This window comes from Pelmatolapia mariae, linkage group LG18, assembly GCF_036321145.2.
Source record: "Pelmatolapia mariae isolate MD_Pm_ZW linkage group LG18, Pm_UMD_F_2, whole genome shotgun sequence".
NCBI lineage: Eukaryota > Metazoa > Chordata > Actinopteri > Cichliformes > Cichlidae > Pelmatolapia > Pelmatolapia mariae.
In genome coordinates, this window is record NC_086243.1 from 3,874,038 (window position 1) to 3,894,363 (window position 20,326).

Consider the following 20,326-nt stretch of genomic DNA (forward strand, 5'->3'; position numbering starts at 1 on the left):
GTGCATGTACAATGACAATAAAGGGCTATTCCATTCTTTAAACTGTTGACTGTCTAATAAACCAAGGAAATTTATATTGGGTTTTTTTTTTCATAAAATCTGGGTCATTTGATCCAGCATTTTGAGTTTTAATATATTTTGATGTTTATAGTTTATATTTAAGTTCACTAGATTATCGAAGTTCATTTCTGTTATGCTTAGGTTGCCGTTATAGTTCATTGTTTCTTAGATTCCGATTGTGTCTTCAGCCCCTGTGTTTATCAAATCTGTAACTGTCCAGAAGCATTGGGATCTGTGTAGTGTGCAGAACTGTGAGAAATGTAACTAAATTTACATTTAATTACACACTCATCTGTTATGCCAAACTAATGCTTTTGTTGCATATTAACTTCTCAACATGATTATCAGCTACAGTATGTGATTGATATTTTCTCTAATATTACATATGTGTCAAAGACCACAGGCTAATCCTTTCCCACCTACGGTTACACTACCAGCAGGCTTTATTCAATGCCGTGCTTAAGTTTATTGTAATCAATATCCACCAGGCCTTTCACCCTGCAGTTGACTGCTTTTTAAAAGCTTTTTCGATGCACAGCATAAAGGCTTAACAAATCCACACATTTTTGATATACACATTTTATTTGACTTGAAAAAAGATAATGATGCTTTGAATTTAATTATTGTCCGAGTATATTAATTATTCCATAATAATGTCATTGAGGTGAGTAGACTAAGAGTAGACACTTGTATCTGACATATGAGTATATGTTAAATATTTAAACTCTGCTATCTGGGTAACATGGTCAGACTTCATGATCCTAAAAGAAGATGGGAGACAAATTCATTAAAAATGAGCAAGTCTGATTCAGTAAAATCCCTCTGCCTTCTCAGCTTTGAAGTGAACATGTTTGGATAGAAATGTCTGTCAAAATTAACTCAAACTCTGGGAACAGTGCATACTTAGGAGCTGAATAGAAGTGTCTTGGCACAAAGGATGGTGTTTGAAAAGCCTCCTCTCTCCTTTTTCCCTTCTCTTTGTTTCTCACAAAACATATTGCACATATAGTATTTGTGGAATGAATAATTGGCCAGATTTTGCAGTTCATTATTCCAGAGTGTAACCTTGGTACATTTTCAGAGCACAATTAATTTTGGATTAACAAGAACTCAGTGAAACTGTCTCACCCAGAGGCCAGTTTTGGCCTTACACTGTATGCGTTTAAAGGGTTAATGCTACTTTGAAACATAGTAACAAATTCCATGGTTAAACTCTTTCCAACAGAAGTCCTTGGACAGTGTAGTCCTGTAGGCAGTGACCAATAACATTACAAAAATTTGTTCAGCCTTATTTTTATCTATGTTTCCATCCCATTCTTGCCCACCCACCCCAAGGGGCTCATTAGGCAAATTAGTCAGATGACAAGTTTTCTTTTTTCATTTGACAGTAAAAAAGCAATCACATATAAAGCAAAAGCCAGAGAATAGAAAGACTTTGATCAAAACAAGAAACTGTAGAATAACTCTTACAACAACTGGATAACAAGGAACAAACCTAAAATAAACAGTTTTACAACTACATGTTTGTTAAATAAATATAAGGATATTTTTTCATTTGCTCTCATACAATCTGCTGAAGATCATACATTTAAAATGATTTCAGATGTGGTGGCTTTGTTTTTACTTTTATTGCTTTCTATAAACTTGATTTTTAGTTGTTGTTATGTTTTTTTTAAAAAAATATGTATTACATTGTATATCTATGATGTATATTTGGATGGTTGGATGGTCTTTTTCTTATTTTCTATCTTAAATATGTACTGTTACTATGTTGGATGGCCAGATATTTAAATGATGAGGTCAATGAATGTACAAATATGTCAGTTTTTTCCTGCTCTTGGCTCTTTATCATCTCAGTGTGCTTATTTCAGGCACAGCAGCCCCTCCCATCTGATGTTCAGACCTTTCATTTGTGAGGGGCAGCCAATCAGAACAACGTTTGTTTACAGGGATGGGAAAGGGAGCTGAAATCGTTTGCTACCGATAGAGGAAACTGCTGATCTGTTGTGTTTTCCCCAGACACACGCCTCGGTGGTTCCAGTGAGTGGCAGAAGAAAATGGCCAGACTGCTTTGAGCTGAGAGGAAAGCGACAGTAACAAATAATCATCCCTTAAAACCAAGGTATGCAGAAGAGCGTCTTTGAATACACTACACATCGAACCTTGATGCAAATGGGCTACAGCACCAGACCACATCAGGTGCCACTCCTGTTAGCTGTTAATAGGATTAACAGTTTGATGGGTTTTTTTGCTCCTTGTGTTTTGGACTCACTCACCTCTCTTCTGTGCAGAAACTCAAAGTGTTAAAGTTGGAAAAATGTTTGGAGAAAATGGGAGCCGCAGACGTTCCTGTCTGACTGGCCTTGAACCTGACTGCAGGAAAGCCTTCAGATTCCTTGCATTAGTTTGTTGTAAATAAACCTGTGAACTTTTACCTCAGAGTCCTGCGTTTGACTCCACCTGCTGCCACAGGTCATGACAAAAGCAAACATATTAAGAAAGAATTCTTTGCTTTTTCTTTTTGTGCAGTTTAAGATTTTATGGCTCAGAGATAAAATGTTATTGTAGGTCAGTGTTGTTCTACTGCACTCCATAGTACCATTACCCCTTAATGGTAATATGGCAAGTGACCAATATATCTTTTAGTGGCCAGATGACTTAACCTTAACCTGGACAAAACACCACAGATATATGATGATAACATATTTTGGTAATTTCATAGATGTACAAGAGAAGTTGACCAAAGCTGAAATGTCTACACCATGCATTAATATCTCTAATATTTGTATTTCTAATTGTAACCAAATGCCCAATTTTGTCCTGTGAAGTGATGGAAATGTACCATTCCGGAAATTCTAGATCTGGATAATTGGATAGTTGAGTGGTAGAAGTGCACCATGGCAGTAGATCTCTGGGCTATAATACCAAAACAATGCATTAAATCATTCTAGAGCTTTCTGCAGAGCTGAGGTATTTTCCAACGTTGGGTTAAAATAAAAAAATATCCATTAGGGAATCTTTAAAGATATGCTGTGTTAATTATTCTGTTACTGCTAAACAAATGTAAGTTTTCAATACCATGTTGATTGTTTATTATAATTTGCTAAATGATGATGTTTTTTTTGTTTGTTTTTTTTTTCTTTTGGATGAGGATGTACACATCCTGGACAGGGAGGAACGCTGGTTTGAGCGCGGAGTCAAGGAGGCCATTTACGTGAAGGAGGCCATTTACGTGAAGAGGGAAAGACCATCTCTGAATCGAGGAGGGGGCCTAAGGGTACATCTTTCGCCATCTTACAACGCTGTGATTGCAGCCATTCCCCAACTCTCTGTGAATGGTACTCATGGCCATTGATCAGTGTTCTTTGATCAGTGGGTTTTGGTCAGTGATTGTTGATCAATGGTCATAGGAATTTGCATAATTATGATTAAGGAACTGACCTCACAGCCCATTGTTCCTTCAGTGGGCTGGTTTCAGTCATTATGCAAATGTACTGTTTATAAGGGTTGGGGAAACCTGCAGTCAGCTGAGACTGAAGAAGTCACTTGGATGAGTGACGAAACGTTTCTCCCACAAAACGCTACGTCCAGATGAACAGATTCAACTTTTGGAGATGATGTTTTTATTGCATAATGAGCAGGAAAAATTGTTTATATCTACGTGGTTAAATGCTAAATGTTTTCTTTGCAGTTATTTAACTGATGTTTTTTTTGTGGAGACTTGCCAGCTGACAACTGCCAATTGTATTCTTAAAAAATGATATTTATTCATTTATTTCATACAAGACCAACTATTCAAGTATACCAATCAATATCAAACTTCAGAGCTCAACAGTGAGATTCCAGAAGTAAAAAATCCATCATAAAATTCTCCATAGGGATTTTGATTTTTAAGCCATATGTCGGCCAGACGGCATGGAAGGAATGAAAGAAAGGACCCAAGTGCTGGCACTGACGAATGACTTATTGTGAGTTAACTTTATTTACAATGGGACAAAAATGAAATACAAACAAAAACTGAACATTGCAGCGACTACACTGAACAAACCTAAACTGGGTAAAACTAAAAAGTGATACGAAGGAACAAAAGCCGGGAACCTGAGACATAAAACATTGAAAAACCTTAGACAGGGTACACGGAACATGGAGCATTGGAGCACGGAGAAATACCACAGGAGAAACGCAGGAGATGACAAGCAGACGGACTGACGAGGAGCAAAGGAGAACACACACTATGGCTGTGTCTCAGTTAAAGGGCTGCATCCTTCGGAGGCTGTATTTGAGGGCCGATTACGTCACAGCGACACGACAAAGGCTGTCCTAATTCGAAGGCTGCTCCAAACACGGCCGACAAATGCGTCCTTTATTTTCCCGAATTGGAAGGATGGGTCGGGTGTATCCTTCGTGGCCCAGCCTATCCCAGAATTCATAGCGTGGCCGAGCCAATTCCAGTTTCCAACAATGGCGGCAGCTACTTAGTTGTAATATTACTCTTATTACTCTGTTCAATACTTTATTAATTAAATTATTATTTATAATATTTGTATAATAAGAAAAAAATCCTTTTCAAATGTGGCAATGGCGGCTAAAGAGTTTGAAATACTCTTTCGGGGTCACAAAATAAACTTTTAAGATATTTTCAGGTGAGAATGTAGCTGTGCAAACTTCAAATATCTCCTCGGTTTATCAAGACATCACATATTTTCAAAAATGCCCTGACGTTTTCGGAGACATCTGTTACCCACCAGCTCGATAGCTGACCGGGTGGTCAAGGCTCACTAGAGCTGGCGAGAACACCAGACTCCCAGCACATCGTTTTCAGACCCTGTGCAGTCTTTTGCTACTCAGGTTAAACATGATAACTTAAAAATGTTATTGTTTGGCTTTTTTCAGTGTTTTATTTGTTCCTGAGTAAATCAGTTTGCCTGAGATTAAAGTTAGTTTTCACACAGCTGAATAAACGTCAAACAGAAAACTGATTAAACAGAAGTGTGAGATGGTCGAGAATTTACTCCAATGTCCTGATATATTTTAGATAGCAAGGAGCAGATGGCTGCGTTTATTAAACTCCACCAAGACAGCGGTGACAACTCTGAAGGCTAGACCATCCCATTTCACAGCCTCGCACTTCCGGCCTTCTCAGTCTTCTCGGATGCAGCCCCTGAATTTGGACACATCCACTATATATGCACAGACGAGGAAACAAGGAAATGGCAGACAGGCAGGGAACACAGCTGACACTAATCAGATGAGACGAGACTGGGAGGAAGCAAAACAGAATACATTGACATAGGACACGGACTTTCAAAGTAAAACAGAAAACACACGGCAGTCACAGAGGCACGGAGTTGATAGTAAACAGAGGGCACACAGAGTACAGGGATTGGAGTGACATGAGACACGACTGACTGGGGAAGAAGAAGACAGAACTAAACCTACACTAAACATGAGGGGCACAGGACCCAAAACCTAAGAACTAGAAATCACAAATCAAGAAGAACTGGAGAGCTAGAAATACAAAACAGAAACCAAAACACTAGCAGTCAAAAACCATGATGAAATCAATCAATAATAATACAAAAGTCAAAACACTGGGTCACCGACCCAGGACAGTGACACCATAACACTGAAACTATCTGTATATCCTGTAGAACCACAAGTCTCTATGAAATCAACCTTGTTTTAACAAAAACATGTTTTATTCTTAATGAAAAGAAAAATCAATCTGACATGAACTGAATATTGAGGCAGGTTAGACTTTAAAATTACAGAAGGAAACAAATTCCAAAACACGGAGCGCTCACATGCACACTTGTTTCTACTTCGGAACAAGTGGGAGTTGAAAAGAGAGCATGTCAAAGAGTAAGGGAGAAATCACAGATAAAATACAGATACCAGGAAAAGGCACATGTGAACAATCAAGACAATAATGAGGGCAGGAAAAAGTAAACAGAAGCACATAAAGCCACGTGATGAATAAACCTTGAAAAAAAGCAGGAAATAAACTGAAAGAGCCACCATGAATTAACAGTTGAGAGAAGAGATGGAAAATATATAGAAAGAAAAAAAAAATCACCAATACAAGACTTAAAGATTACATACAAAAAAATGTAATCACTAGCATTAAGATAAACAATGAAAGGAAAAAGTATGACAGAGTACAACAGAAACCACAGCTATTTAGAAAGAATATGAAGATTTAACTCAATGAGTGATGAGAAAAAAGCCAGGAAATCACCATCATTAGGAGCCCTCCTTCGGGGATCATGTGATTATGTGTACAAAATAACATCCAAAATCTGTTCAGCTACTTCAGTCTGGACCAAAATGAAGGACTCACACACCCACACTGGAATCTCTTGAGCCCTGCAGCTATTGTGGTTAAAAAGTCCTTCTACAGATAAAGCTACACTGAGCTTTGCTCAGGCTGTTGCAACAGCTTTGGCTCTCAGCTACACTGCAGTACAACTGCTGTTTGATGTATAAAAAGTTGTTCCTGGTTGCTCTGGGATCTTTCTGTGCAGAGCTAAAATATTATCTACAGACAATATTTCAAGAATTTTTTTTCTTTTCTTTTCCTTTTATTTTGTAAACAGGATTTGATTGGTTGACGATGAAGGACTAGGAAGAGTCAAGAAGAACGACACCTGTGCTCAATTAACTATCTTTCTTATAATCATATTATCATTGTCTCAGTAGGCACTATTAGAAGAGCTGCTGGACTGAGGCCATGTTAAAGTGTAGCTGACAGTACTCTTTCATAATAGGTCTACAAGAAAGCTTTTGTATTGAACAAATGGTGGTTGTACTGGGAACAGGTGGTGCACACTTGACTTAGACATTTTTTTTCCTACTTTCACTTTCACTGAGTATACACACACACACACGCACACACACACACACTGGGTGTGAAATGTAAGTAATTTTATGCGTAATTTCTCAAGGCACAACAATATAGTGTGGAAAATATTTAAGCGCACATACTTATTTATTAATCTTTGTAACGTGCAGTGTACTGCTAATTGCACTGATATTAAACAGTACAAAAAAACAGCACGTCTTATTTTTGTGCTTGATGTAGCAGCAGTTATTGCTGCACGGAGGAGACATCACAGAGAGTGAGACCTTTCTCCACTCAATTTATTTTGAATGCCAGAAAAAATACAACAAAAATATCCAGCTTACCAAGCCACCTAACTCTAAATTTGCTCAGTAAATTGAGAGATGACCTCAAGCCTCCAACCAAAACGGAGCGATGCAACACCAGCAGCAATTAAACTTCTTCCAGCTCTTACATGCTGTGGCTCTGTCGCAGGAATTTAATAGCCTGCACAATGGGGTTCAAAGCCAGAATGGAGCGAATGGAGGGATGAAGACTTGGACTTTGGCCCCTCCCTTGAAAAAGATCAGGCCTTGGTTGGCTGTCAGGCATGGGAAATCTCATTTTTAAGTTTTATTGCGCTCAAATAAACAGTGACATATTAATTAATTTCAGGATCATGGAGAGTGCATAAGCTGCATGTACTTCAACAATATGTAAGATATAGATTAAAGAGCTACAATTCAAAAAGAACTTGTTCCTTCACTGGCTTCCTAACAGTGCCAATCGTGCTCCACGGACCAAATCCAGAGCCAAAGCAAGAGATTCTTTGGAAAATTTTAACACCTCAGTGTGACCCTTTGTGGGTTTTAACGCTGATCAAACCATCAGAGACGATTCATGGCTCACACAAATATAAATTTCAGGGACTTTTTGTTTATTTCATCTTCCCAAATGATTGCTTTGATTGTTTATTGTGTTAATTAACATTCTGCTTGCTGTTTCAATTCTAGCACAAACATGTCTGTTTTAATTTGCAAGAGATTTCTTGCAGATTGTATCCACTTGATTTTAGGTGCTTTGGGGACAACAGTGATCCTTTTTAATTGCTGCCTAATCTCAGGTAATTACAGGCTTTACAATTTCCGTATACAGATCTAAAATAAGGGACAGTACAAACTTACTTTGAAACAAAATTTACATCTTTTTATATAATTACATAGCAGCAGAGCTTCACATTTCAGTGCTTAAAATTTCACTCTACTGATTGTTTTTCTTTTTTAATACCTTCACTCTGGGCTGCATACCTTACCTCTGCTAAGGTTTCTTCTCACAGGCCAAAGAAAAGTATATTAAGCATACAGAAAAAAAAAAAGATGGTAAAGGTTAGACTTGCAGTGCAACTGTATAACTGTGGCTGCTCTTAAAAGCTATTTGAGCGCAATGGCAAATTTACATACACTTGGTACAGTGTTGAAAATTTCATCTGTCAGTAGTTTGCAAATGGCAGTGAACTCAATTTTATTGTCTTAGCTTCAGTTTATTGTCTTAGCTAATTTCAGTGCATAATCCTAGCTACAGTGGCCATTGTAGGACACTATAGTTAAGCAATATGCTGGGTGTGAAGTGTCCACGTGTATTTACTCTAGAAGAGGCTTTGTGACAGGAGTTCTATACAAGTTGATGAGTCGGTGACTCTCACTTCTGATTGATGCCAGTGATACTGAGGTGAGTTATGGATCCTAAACTTTTCTGTCAGTAAGTGTTGCTGCTTTGCAGCGGTTAGCTAATAATAATGAAACTTTCTTTGAAGTCGATTTAACAATCTTGGAGTCAGACACTTAGTAAAACTCTTAATGTGAGAATGGAAAAACCTGTTTATCAGAGGGGAAGTGAGCACTTTACCCCAACATTAGCTGGTTTAATAGTAGCTTTTAACCAGCTGTTGTTGTTGTTTAGCCAGCTCATTGTTTACTGTGGAGATGGGAGTGTTTCTGTGAAATCTTTTGGGAGTTCATTGCAACAATATAAGAAAGAAGTGAATATGCTCATGCACATTTTTGTGTGTTAGAGCCCTGACTTCAGTTAAGGAGATGAGCCTTGAGGTGAGGAGGAAAAGGATGAAGTGTAAATGAGGGGGAGCAAGAGCAGGGGTGAATGAGGCAGAAGAGTAGAGAAAAGTGATGAAAAAATTGATGATTACAAAAAAATTTAGCTTGAAAGAGCCATTTGTGATCTTATATCACAAACTGCATACTACATATGCGGCTGGTCTATAGCCACATAAATAAAAGAGAACAGGTAGAACAGCAATGTCTAACTGAGCCCAAATCAAGATGGCAGGCAAACATGGGGGTTTCCTCCTATGTATTTTTAATGGATTAATTCTAATTTTAATTAGAATTTGTTGGCAGTTTTAGATGCAAACTAGAAAAATCACCATATATTTATAAGTACAACATTCTTTCCATGCCATTAAATAACATTAAAAAAAAACTTGCTGTACCTTTAACTATAACTGACATCATGCTCACATGTTAAATTTTATAAATTCTAAAGTTTATAAATAGATTACACAGTCATTGATCTCTTAACCTCATCTTTGTCTTCTTCCTGTCTGATCATCTTTCTCATTTAGTATATATATCTGTTAGCTTCACAATTCTTTACCTAGATGTGTTATCTGCTGTGATCAATTATACAGTCATGTGCAGTGTTGGGGAGTAACGGAATACATGTACCGCCGTTACGTATTTTAAAATACAAAATACGAGTAACTGTATTCCGTTACAGTTACCGTTTAAAAAGGTGGTATTTAGAATACAGTTACTTTGTTGAAATAAATGGATTACACGGCGGTACTTTCCTGTTTCATATTGTGGCGCGTCAGGACTGTTTGGGTTTTGTTTGACAGCTATGTTCTGTTGTTCCAGGCGGCAGCGTTACGGTTGCCATGGTTACAGGGCGACGCTCTCTCTCTCTGCGACTGTGTGTTTCCTGGGTGAGAGAGCGCCTTTTTGTTGTTGTTGTTGTTGTTGTGCTAAGCTAATAGGCAGAATGCTACAGGCATAGCTCTAAAGAATGTAGCCTCATGGGCAGTGTAGTCCGTGTTGCAGGGAGAATGGACTGCCATACACGTTATGTGTCTGTGAGCAAGAGGAGGGAGAAAAAGGAGAGTGGAAAAGTACGAGCTGTCATCGAGCAAAAACGGGAGCTGGAAGCATGTAAATATAATAATAACCACTGCAGCCAAAAAGAGTGCCTGATGAGCCCAGTTGTAAGTACGCTATTAAGACTCGACTGTACACTGTGTTCGTGTTTTCCTCCGAAAACAATAAGTTCCGTTGGAGCAGTCTTTCAACGCCTCTCTCTGTCTCTCGCAAGCAAAGTTGACCCACACAACAAAGTAAAGCTATTTTTCGGCTACGAGCCCGACACGGAACCCACCGTATTAGTCAGAGGTCCCTTTACTATGGTTCGGAGCCGCAGACCTTCAGTAATAGTAATAAATCACACAGCAATAGTACATTCACGTAGTTGTAAAAAGCATGATAATATATTAAGTAATCCAAAGTATTCAGAATACGTTACTCTCATTGAGTAACGTAACGGAATACGTTACAGAATACATTTTGGGGCATGCATTCTGTAATCTGTAATGGAATACATTTTAAAAGTAACCTTCCCAACACTGGTCATGTGCTACAGTCATAGCATTAGATCAGTGGTTCTCAAACTGTTAAGCGCATACCGCTGGTGGTACGTGGGAAGTCTCCAAAAGATTTTTTAAGATTAAATAATATACCATATTCTAATTGAAAAATTAAAACGTACAGCTCTGCTATCACTTCTGACATAAATGAAGACAGAAAACTAAACAGCAATGATGTTTGTAGGGTTACTGAAGTTGGGCTAGCTGGTATCTAATGATGTGCTACGTGGTGGCTAGCTACACAGCTATGGTTAGCATAATATAAACACATTAGCACAGTGAAGCTGGAGGATGTAAGCTAACTTTTTTCCACTTGATAAAGTTAACATGAGGGTTCCCGATAATTAGGGACAAATGCAACTGCATGTTGGGATGATGTAAATGGACCAAACTTCAGTCAGGAGAACAACTGAGATAATCCATCCACAGTAGAAGGTATAATATTAATATAATATAATAATATTAATATACTGCTGCATGGGCATTTTTTAATGTTTTTAGAGGCTTAATCTGAACATTAAAAAATGTTTTAATGTTTTAATGCAGTGCAGTTGTTATTATTATCACTTGTCACATCCTGTTTATGACAGTTCAAATAAATAACATTTATATAAGAAATAAAATTGTCTTGTGTAAACTGTATGTGGTGTTAAATATAGTCCTATACTACTGTACTTTAATGTTGGTCATAAAGGTGGTACTTTAAGAGTCATATATTTTATGAGGTGGTACTCATTGTGAAAAGTTTGAGAACCACTGCATTAGATAATCTTATTTGGTTTATTTCCTAAAACAGTTCCTGCACATATCTCAAAAATAAAAGTCTTCATAGCAAATGAGAGCTTTCTGTCTACTGAAATACTTTTCAGTAAATGTTGAGATTAGATAAACCATGTAATGCAGTAGCTAACAGTGCAGGAGAAATACTAAATCTATATAAATACTAAATCCTCAATACTCATTAAACAGAAGGAATAAGAAAAAGTCAATTATCTTCAGAAGCTCAACAGAAGGTTAATAAAAGTCAATTACTGACCAACAAGTAAAAGATCGCCAATTCACTCCTGAGAGGAGACACAGATCTCTTTGGGGTTGCATCAGAAAGGCCATTTGGCAAAAATCTGCCAAATCAGACATGCAGAGCTACCTGCTGTGGTGACCCCTTGTAAATAAAGGAGCAGACAGAAGTAGTTTTTAGTCAAAGGCTTTTTCTTGAATGTTTTATTCTGACTGCAGTTTGGGGTTCAATAGCTTTTCTTGCTCATAGACACCTCAACATGCTGACTGTAAGATGATTAAAGTACTGAGTCTAATTAACAAAAAACCTGTACTAAACAAGTGAGGTGTGCTGTATAAGCAAGAGTTGGGCAAGCAGTGAGGAGTGCCAGGTGTCCATCCAGGAAACAAAAGTATTATCTCTATCACTACACCCCCATGGTTAGCAAATGAGCTGACCCTAATATAATTCAAAAAAGACAAAGATTTACGTTTAATGTTATCTGCTGCACTAAAGATTCAAAATAGAGGCCTTAGGAGAAAAGTGACTGCAAGTTAAACATTTTAAAATGCTGTTTATATTTTAATGGCAAGGAACTGAAGACTGCCAATACTTGGCTGTAAGAGGGTTTGTTACACCACCTGAAAATGTCATACATTCTTCTGTTGGGCAAACTGGGTTATCACTGCTCAGCAAGAGGGCAGCAGTGAATGTTAGATCAGTGAGCACACACACGTATACCCTATCTGTAACTCACACAAGTAGGATTTCTGAAGAATACCTTCTTGAATTTGCACCCAGGCAGAGCTCCAATAGGTTGCGGCTTGCTACCTGTGGATTAGTTAATCCCTAAAGTCCCTTTGAATCAAATCACTCAATGCTGCTGCTGGCAGGTTTCTAAGAATCACATAAAAACTCTGATAGCAGCGTCATTGATTTCAGTGTGGGGGCCATATACAGAAGAGGTGCATGTTGAAATACAAGCAGGCCTCATCAGCTGTGAAGGTCAGGTAAAGGTCTGTTCTATCACTCTGTGCTCTGCAGTCTACAGAGCAATTCACCACCTATATTACTCACTTGAAGTCCTTTTGAAAGCAGGGTGCAAAGATTGATTGACAGACATATATTTACTACTCTTGCTATGTGAAAGCCTTAGAAGTCCTTCTTACGTGTTTTGTGTGTGACTTTAGAAAGATTAAGGGTTATAGGTTTATTTAGAAGAGTATAAAGAATTATTTTCCTTTGAAAGCTACGTTGGACAGATTGTAACAAACACCAACTGGATCAATATGCCCCAGAACATAATGAACTATACCTCTGACCCCTTTAATTTTTTTCTAGATGAATGAAGGAGTACCTACAGCAACAGACCACCAAGCGAGGCCTTTCTGGACATTTTGTGCCCTAATAAAGGCATCAGTTGGTAGTCCGGGGAAGACAATAAGTCATTGATGCTCATGGAAAGCCTCACTCACTTTTAGTCTACTCTGAGCTTATAGGAATCACTGAATCTCTGTTATTAGTGTGCAACAAAGATCACACCAAGATCTTTGTGTGGACTGGAACTTACTGTAGGTAGCTTGTTAATTGAGCCAATGAACCTCAGGAGACCATAAAACAAAGCAGTTGCCAGTATTTTCAGTTAATGATATGATGACAGTCTTTAGCTACAATATATAGTCCTCAGTGCCTGCTGCATCATCAGTTGTATAGTGCAAAAATGGAACAAGAATAAGAGCTTGCACATATTCTTTAATGTAGAGGTCATAATCTCGAGGGTCCATGGGGAGCATTTAAAACCTCATCTAACACTCTCATATTAGCCACTCAACTTCGTGGTGCAATAAACAAATAGCTGAATAAGGTGGAGCAATTTTTTTCATCTTTTTATTGATGCCATTATTATTAATAATCTGAACCGTAGCCCAAGCATTGCTTTCATTTTTTTGCCTGTGTGTTGTTTTCATAAGTGTTTAGATAGAAGGGTCATTTCATCCCAATTTACCAAATTTATATTTTGAGGTGTCATTTTAAAATTCTAAAAAACTGCTTGATCTAGGTCCTTCACATTTTTTTAGTTAATAGGTTAATATATGGTACCATAGCTCTACAACTCTCAGGATTCTCAGGAGTGCAGCTCAAGTTAATTTCAGAATAACTAATGCATTATGTCCCTGAAATATTTGGATTTCTGCATAAACCACAGTTTACTGTTGACCTCGGGTGAAAGATTTCAGAGATATTAAAGCTTGAAAATGGAAAAAAAGAAACTAAAAACCTACAAAGTTAAAGCAATCATTTCATCACATCTTGTTGGAAGGGTTTAAGCAGTTTTTGCTGATAGAAAATTACAATTAGTACCTTTGAAGGTCCTGAAAAACAGATAAAAAGAATTTACTGATGATAGCTTATTAAAAGGTCATTATTATTTCTCCATCTGTGTAATGCAGATGGAGAAATAATATTGGCATTGCCTTTTAAAGGAATAATGTAATCCCAAGCATGAAAGCATTCGGGAATATCATCAAGCCTATTTGCATATTTAGGTGCAAAGACTGCATTTTTAGATTTCGACTTACAAAAAATGTGATTGAGTCATTTGAATATAGACATTTGATTTCTATAATCTTCAGTGATTTGCTTTAGTGTCAAATCCTTCCAAATGCTGCTGTAGGTCATTTCTGAACTAGGTGGACTGTGTTGAGTTACTATAATAATCAGTGTCAGTGGGAGTCATCTGTGCTCCAGCAAATGGTTAACTTAATGTGATAAAGGTAGATAATTTTGTCACCTTTACTGTAGAGGTTTGATACACTCCCTGAAAATCTGTGAAAATGTGTACAGAGATATCAGGTCAGATAGACTTTCAGTCCTATTATAAATGAGAAAATGAATAAATGTTATAACTATAAAGTATTCATGGGACAGTCTTCCCTGCCAGCTGCACCATGATGGATGTCCTGGCTGTGTTGAAGACATGAGCTTCATAGGGAAGAAATCTATTATATTTCCACAATGTGTACATCTGGTCTCAGCCTCTTATTTCTCTCATCATTCTTCTTCCCCATCTTTCACTCCAACATTCTTTTTAACATGGACATTTTTCATGACATGATGGTTCCTTTCCTGCAGTGATCCTATCTTGGCTTTGGCTTGACAAAAAGCAAAGAGGGAAATAATGGAAGAAAAAAAGATGAACACCTGCGGTGTTGGAACACGCTGAAATATGGGCTGTGAGCCTTTGGCCTTCTTGTTGTTTGTTCTGTTTGATTGTCAACTGCTGTAATTAACCATATGCTAGATGTAATTCATGATGGAGAGGCTGAGCCAAGTCATTATTGATTCCTAGGATAACAAGCACAACCTAATAGGTTTCAGTGATAGGAGGAGTCAATCTTCTTGGGTGCTTGGAGTAGAATTTTTAAGAAGATAGTCTGGCTGTTTTAATGTGAGCATTATTAGCTAAGCAAACTGTTAGCTAATTAGCTAGAAGTATTAGGTAAGTGAAACCACATGTAATAAAAGTATCACCATATATAGCTCGTCAAGCTTCTCCGAGCACTGCTTGGTATCCCAAATAGTTTTCCGTAGAGAGTTCCTAGAGTTCCTGTGGTTTCCAAATGTAAAATTGGACGTAGAGCATTCATCAGGGCCCTGTCCTGTGACACATGGTTTAAATCTTACCAGCTTATTAGCTTTAATCCTGTTAGTTAGAAATGTTAGTTAAGAATACAAAAAGTATTGTCTGGCTGACTGGATCTGGTAATATTATATGGTGGGCTAAGCACCCATGAGCTTGTTTACTTTCCAAAATATCTATGCACAATTTCAGCACTCAGAAGTCTCAGCTGAAAAGATTAGTTCTTTCACATATTGCTAGCATAGACAGAAACTCTAAAAAACAGCATTAAACCAGATAATAAGAAGCTACTTTTGGCTGCTCCCTTATTCACGTTTGATGTTTTATGCCAGGTACCCTTCCTGACACAACCCCAAAATGACTTGTGTGTCCTCCCAGGTCAACCAGTGAATAAACTAGTACACTGTGGAACCACAAACACCATTAAACCAGATAATTCACTTTAATCACAGACTCAATTACCACATATTTCTGACATTTAGAAGAAAATTAGAAATAATCTGTCGATGTCAGATGTAGTCAATGCCAAGCTAATGTTCACAAGGTGCCACAACATGCTTTAAAAAAAAAAAAGAAATATGTTTTTGCTTGGATTTTGTGTGTGTGTGTGTGTATGTAGTTGTGTGTGGTTGTGGGTGTGTGTGGCACCATAGGGGCTGAGCATGGTTGAAAGGCTGGCATGGATTTCAGCCTAGAGGAGTGAAGCTGGCCAGTTGATACAGTCATTTTCTCCATGAGCGGCCTCGGCTGTTGTAGAGGGGCAAAAACGGTAGTCATGGCAGTGTACCACAGCGATGATTAATCTGGCAAAGGCAGAAACAACAGTCACTGGCACGTGTTTTGCCATTCTGCCACTAGAGTTTGGGCAACTACTTTGATACTCTGACAGAGGACTGGCTGGACTTCATACTAGAGTTAAAGGGGAAAAAATTCTAGGAGACACAGACTGCAACTAGGTGGCACTGAGGAAGGTTTCATCATTCTTTAGAGTCAAGTTTCATTTGAGAGTCTCAGTTTTATCTGTTTGGATACAGTCATGAATCACAATGAAAGGCCACTTTAGCATAACATTGCCTCTAGGCTTGAGGGACACTGTGGTCAAATAACATGTTGTACAAAACAGAGCCATTCCCTGTAGACTTAAGTATTTTTGCTTAATGTAACTCTAATCATCCTGCAGTTACACCACAAATCTAAATTTCCATTATTATGCAAAGACATTTCAGGTAATATCACCTCAGTGCTCAAAATAAGCAACTGTGGGAGAACAATTTTGACTGTTAGATCTCATCATCCTGAGAGAAGACTAATGGGAAGAAACACATAAGTTTAATCATATTGTAAAATATAACTACAAACTAATGTGACAGCAAGACTACATATGAGCGGGCGGAGGGAGGTTTGGGGTCTTCACTCACCCCCGTTCTGTTAACCGGCGGGGCTGGGTGGCTGGGAGGAGATGCTGGCCGTCGGATTGGGGTCTGAGGTGCGGGGCCTCCCTGCTACTGCAGATAAGGAGGCGGTCTGCTTTCCTCCACCCCAGGGAGAAGGGTTACATCTCCTGGGTCTGGGTACTGTTTGCCCGTCTGGGGCGGGGGTACCCGGACCTGGGATATAGAGTATGTTTGGGGAGTGTGAATGTGTGTACAGTGTCTATTTGTGTCTGTCTCCACGTTGGGTGAGTGCCGAGTATTTGTTTGTGTATATGGGGGTGGGAATGCACGTTTGTGTCTGCGTGCACCTGTTCGTCTGTGTCTATATGTCAGCTTGGGTCTTAGACTCCACCTCTCTGGGAACATCTCAGGCTCTCCGAGGTATCGAGGCCTATCTCCCCTCACCACACTCCCTGCCAGTGGCTGATGCCCTCAGACGTTGGTGTGTTGGTGGTTCTTGGTGTCTGGGGCTGGGCGCTCATGTATGTACCGACCCACTCCTGGTGGCCGATTGGCGGGGCCTGGCACCTGTGGCCCGGCTGGGCCCCTTCCGGGGGGTGGGGCCCGGTCCTCTCTGGCACAGCTGGCTGGCGAGTCACTGCAACCCCCTCTGTCCTCTGCTCCATGGCTGCTGGGTGACCTCTCGTTTGGGGCTCTCCTCAGCTCTTCCCAGGAGGGTGGCACGGTTGCCCCTTTGGTGTTCCTCCTTGGGTCCTCGTATTCTGGGCCTCTGGATGTCTGGGGCCTGGATCTCCTCCATACCTGCTTCATACCCTGGGGGACGGGGCTATGGCTCCCCACACTCCCTAGCAGATCGTTACATGGAGAAACCTTTTGAATACAAACGTGCTGATGCACACAGGTGTGCACACAGTTGTACACATACAAAAATACATTTAAAAATATATTTATATATTTTGAAATGTATTTTATCACATATATTTTCGTAAGTCGAAGCACCCATCGCGCCTGTTGAGTGAGGCGATGCTGAGCGATAGGCTATAGGCTAATTGCTAACTAGAACAACAATACGTCGTTCAAGTGGAACAGCGAAGCGCAATTACGAAAGCCAAGGGGTTGTCACATGATTCGGAAGGCATTGTAGGCTCAGGCAATCAGAGCCAGCGGATTTCGTTACACGGGCATTTTGCCATAACACAGGCAGAAATATTGCCGTTCAGTGCCTTCGTAACTTGAATTTTTCGTTAAACGGGGTATTCGTAAGTCGGTGTTCCACTGTATATATATATGTATGTGTATATGTGTGTGTGATTGTATGAACATAAGTCAACATACTTAAAATGTAATTTCTTTTCCTTTTCCAGCAGTCTCAGTTCCCCCAGCTTTCACTGCAATCCTCAAAGCCCTTCTGGACACATTGGGAAACCTCTTCCTTACCGCCACTGTAACAAACAAAAGTCACAGTTCCATTACTTTTATCAGATTTAAAATAAAAATATGATTTATGTTAGCTGGCTTCATTTAGCAAACAGATAATTCTGTTTATATAGATACAGATATTAATACAGATATATTTTACACATAATTTTACTTCTTTTTTTTTTCCTAGATGGAAAGTCTATCCAGTTCACATTACAGTAATGCTAACACCCCATTTGGTCATCTCTCCTTACCCTCCAGCATTCATAAATCTGTTGACCTTCTTTGTCTGAGACCACCCACTACAATGCATCATCACCTACTTGTGCAATTGTTTTAGTGGTTGCAAAGTAAGTTACTTGTGCTGTATGCAATTTTAGATACACAGAAAGTCTTCCCTTACTATATATGGCTGTCATAGTGTCCTTATCAAGGGCAGTTCTTCACTCTGCGCCGATGTCCGTTTTGCTCTGTCCTCCTATAAAAAGCATGAACATTTGAGTGTCTGACTAGTTTTAGATTTCCAAAAATCTGATATTTGTACAACTAAACATTTGAACTACAATGATATGCTATTGAGAGATACTTTTATGGGTACTTTTTGGTAAAGAAACTGGTGACAGAGTTGTAGGCTTTTTAGAATACTATTAGCTAACCAGTTGAACTGACTTTCAGAGCTGTTTACCTTTTAAATTGCTGTGGATCAAAACCTCCAGTGGGAAGGCAGCCATTAGAAGAACATGCACCACTGAACCTGAAAATAACAAAAACAAACAAACAAAAAACAGAACAATATATCCAGTAGGGTAATAAATCTCTTCTGAAGCAATATAGTTCATTTTGGGTGAAAAACAAAACATTCCTCTAAAATATATATACTGACATCAGCAATCAACATCATGATTGTAATTATTTCCCTCCTAGTCCATCTACTGCTCTGTGCATGTGTGAAGCACTACGACTGTATCTATGAATATAAATTCACCATATATATCCTGCAAAAATGTCTTGTTATGAAAATAACATGATGTAATTAAAATGCACAACTTACATTAAGGACATCTGTATTTGTATCCACAGGCTAAAAGTAAAACAGTAAATGTGTTAGTAATAGTACAGGTATTTGTAAAAAAAAAACAAAAACAAAAAACGAGGCAGTAACTGTGACTCTTCTAGTGGGATGTTAAATGCAGAGATTTAAATTTACAGTATAGTACTGCATGTACAGGTAGCTGTGTTGTGAACTGTAACTGAATATCAGAGAATCTCAGAGAAATTAAATGTATTTATTTTTTGAATTTATCAATCATAAAACCGTCTGTTTTGTAGACCTGTTACGATAACAACTTTTTGTTGGTCTGTACATTGCCCCATAAACAATTGCGACAAGTTATGTCATTGTCATTTTAAGACCATTTTATGTCTTTGAATGTATAATCATAATATAACACCATAATAATGCAAGATCTACACACTTTCAATTGACAAACCAACATCTAATTCTTAAAGTATTTAGATCATTGAAATTAGGTATCAAAATATTAGATACCTTAAAAACTTGTATAAATAGTAAATTTTATGTAAATATAATGGCAGATATATTGCATCATCAACAATTATTGAGGTCATGTACATATATTGTGCGTTAAGTCGATATATCGATTATTGTGACAGGCCTACTGTTTTGGTATCATAACAAGCTTGCCAAACATGCATGACCACTAAGCAATGTCTAAGCAGTAGTACTGGTCTGAATGACAACAAACATAGCTAGTGTTTGGGAAAATCTGTTAGAAAACAGTTATTATTTCAATAATTATGCTTAGCATGTGACACAGACACTGCATAAAAAACTACAACAACAAATACTTACTTTAGGAGGATGGGGGAGGGCAGCATGAGGTTGAGACTGTTCCCTGCTCAGATGCAGTGTACAAGGACAACCAGGGCTGTCACAACAATGGGGTGGGGCCAAGTGGCTGCAACCCTAGGTACAATGTACAAGTATATATTATTACATATAATATATGTGAATAAAGCAAGAATCTGTTTAGGTTAGTTACTGTGCTGACTGATGCTTGCTAGGTTTATATGATTGTAAACTGCACAAAAACAACAACAGCAACAACATTAATGATAACGACAAACAAAATTACTTAGATTTATGTAAATCTCACATCAGGAAGATCTGCATTCGATTTCATGGGCCGAAATAAATAGGCAGAAACATTACTGCTAAACAACCAAAAAAACTCTAAAAAGCCTAAAAATGACTAAAAAAGCA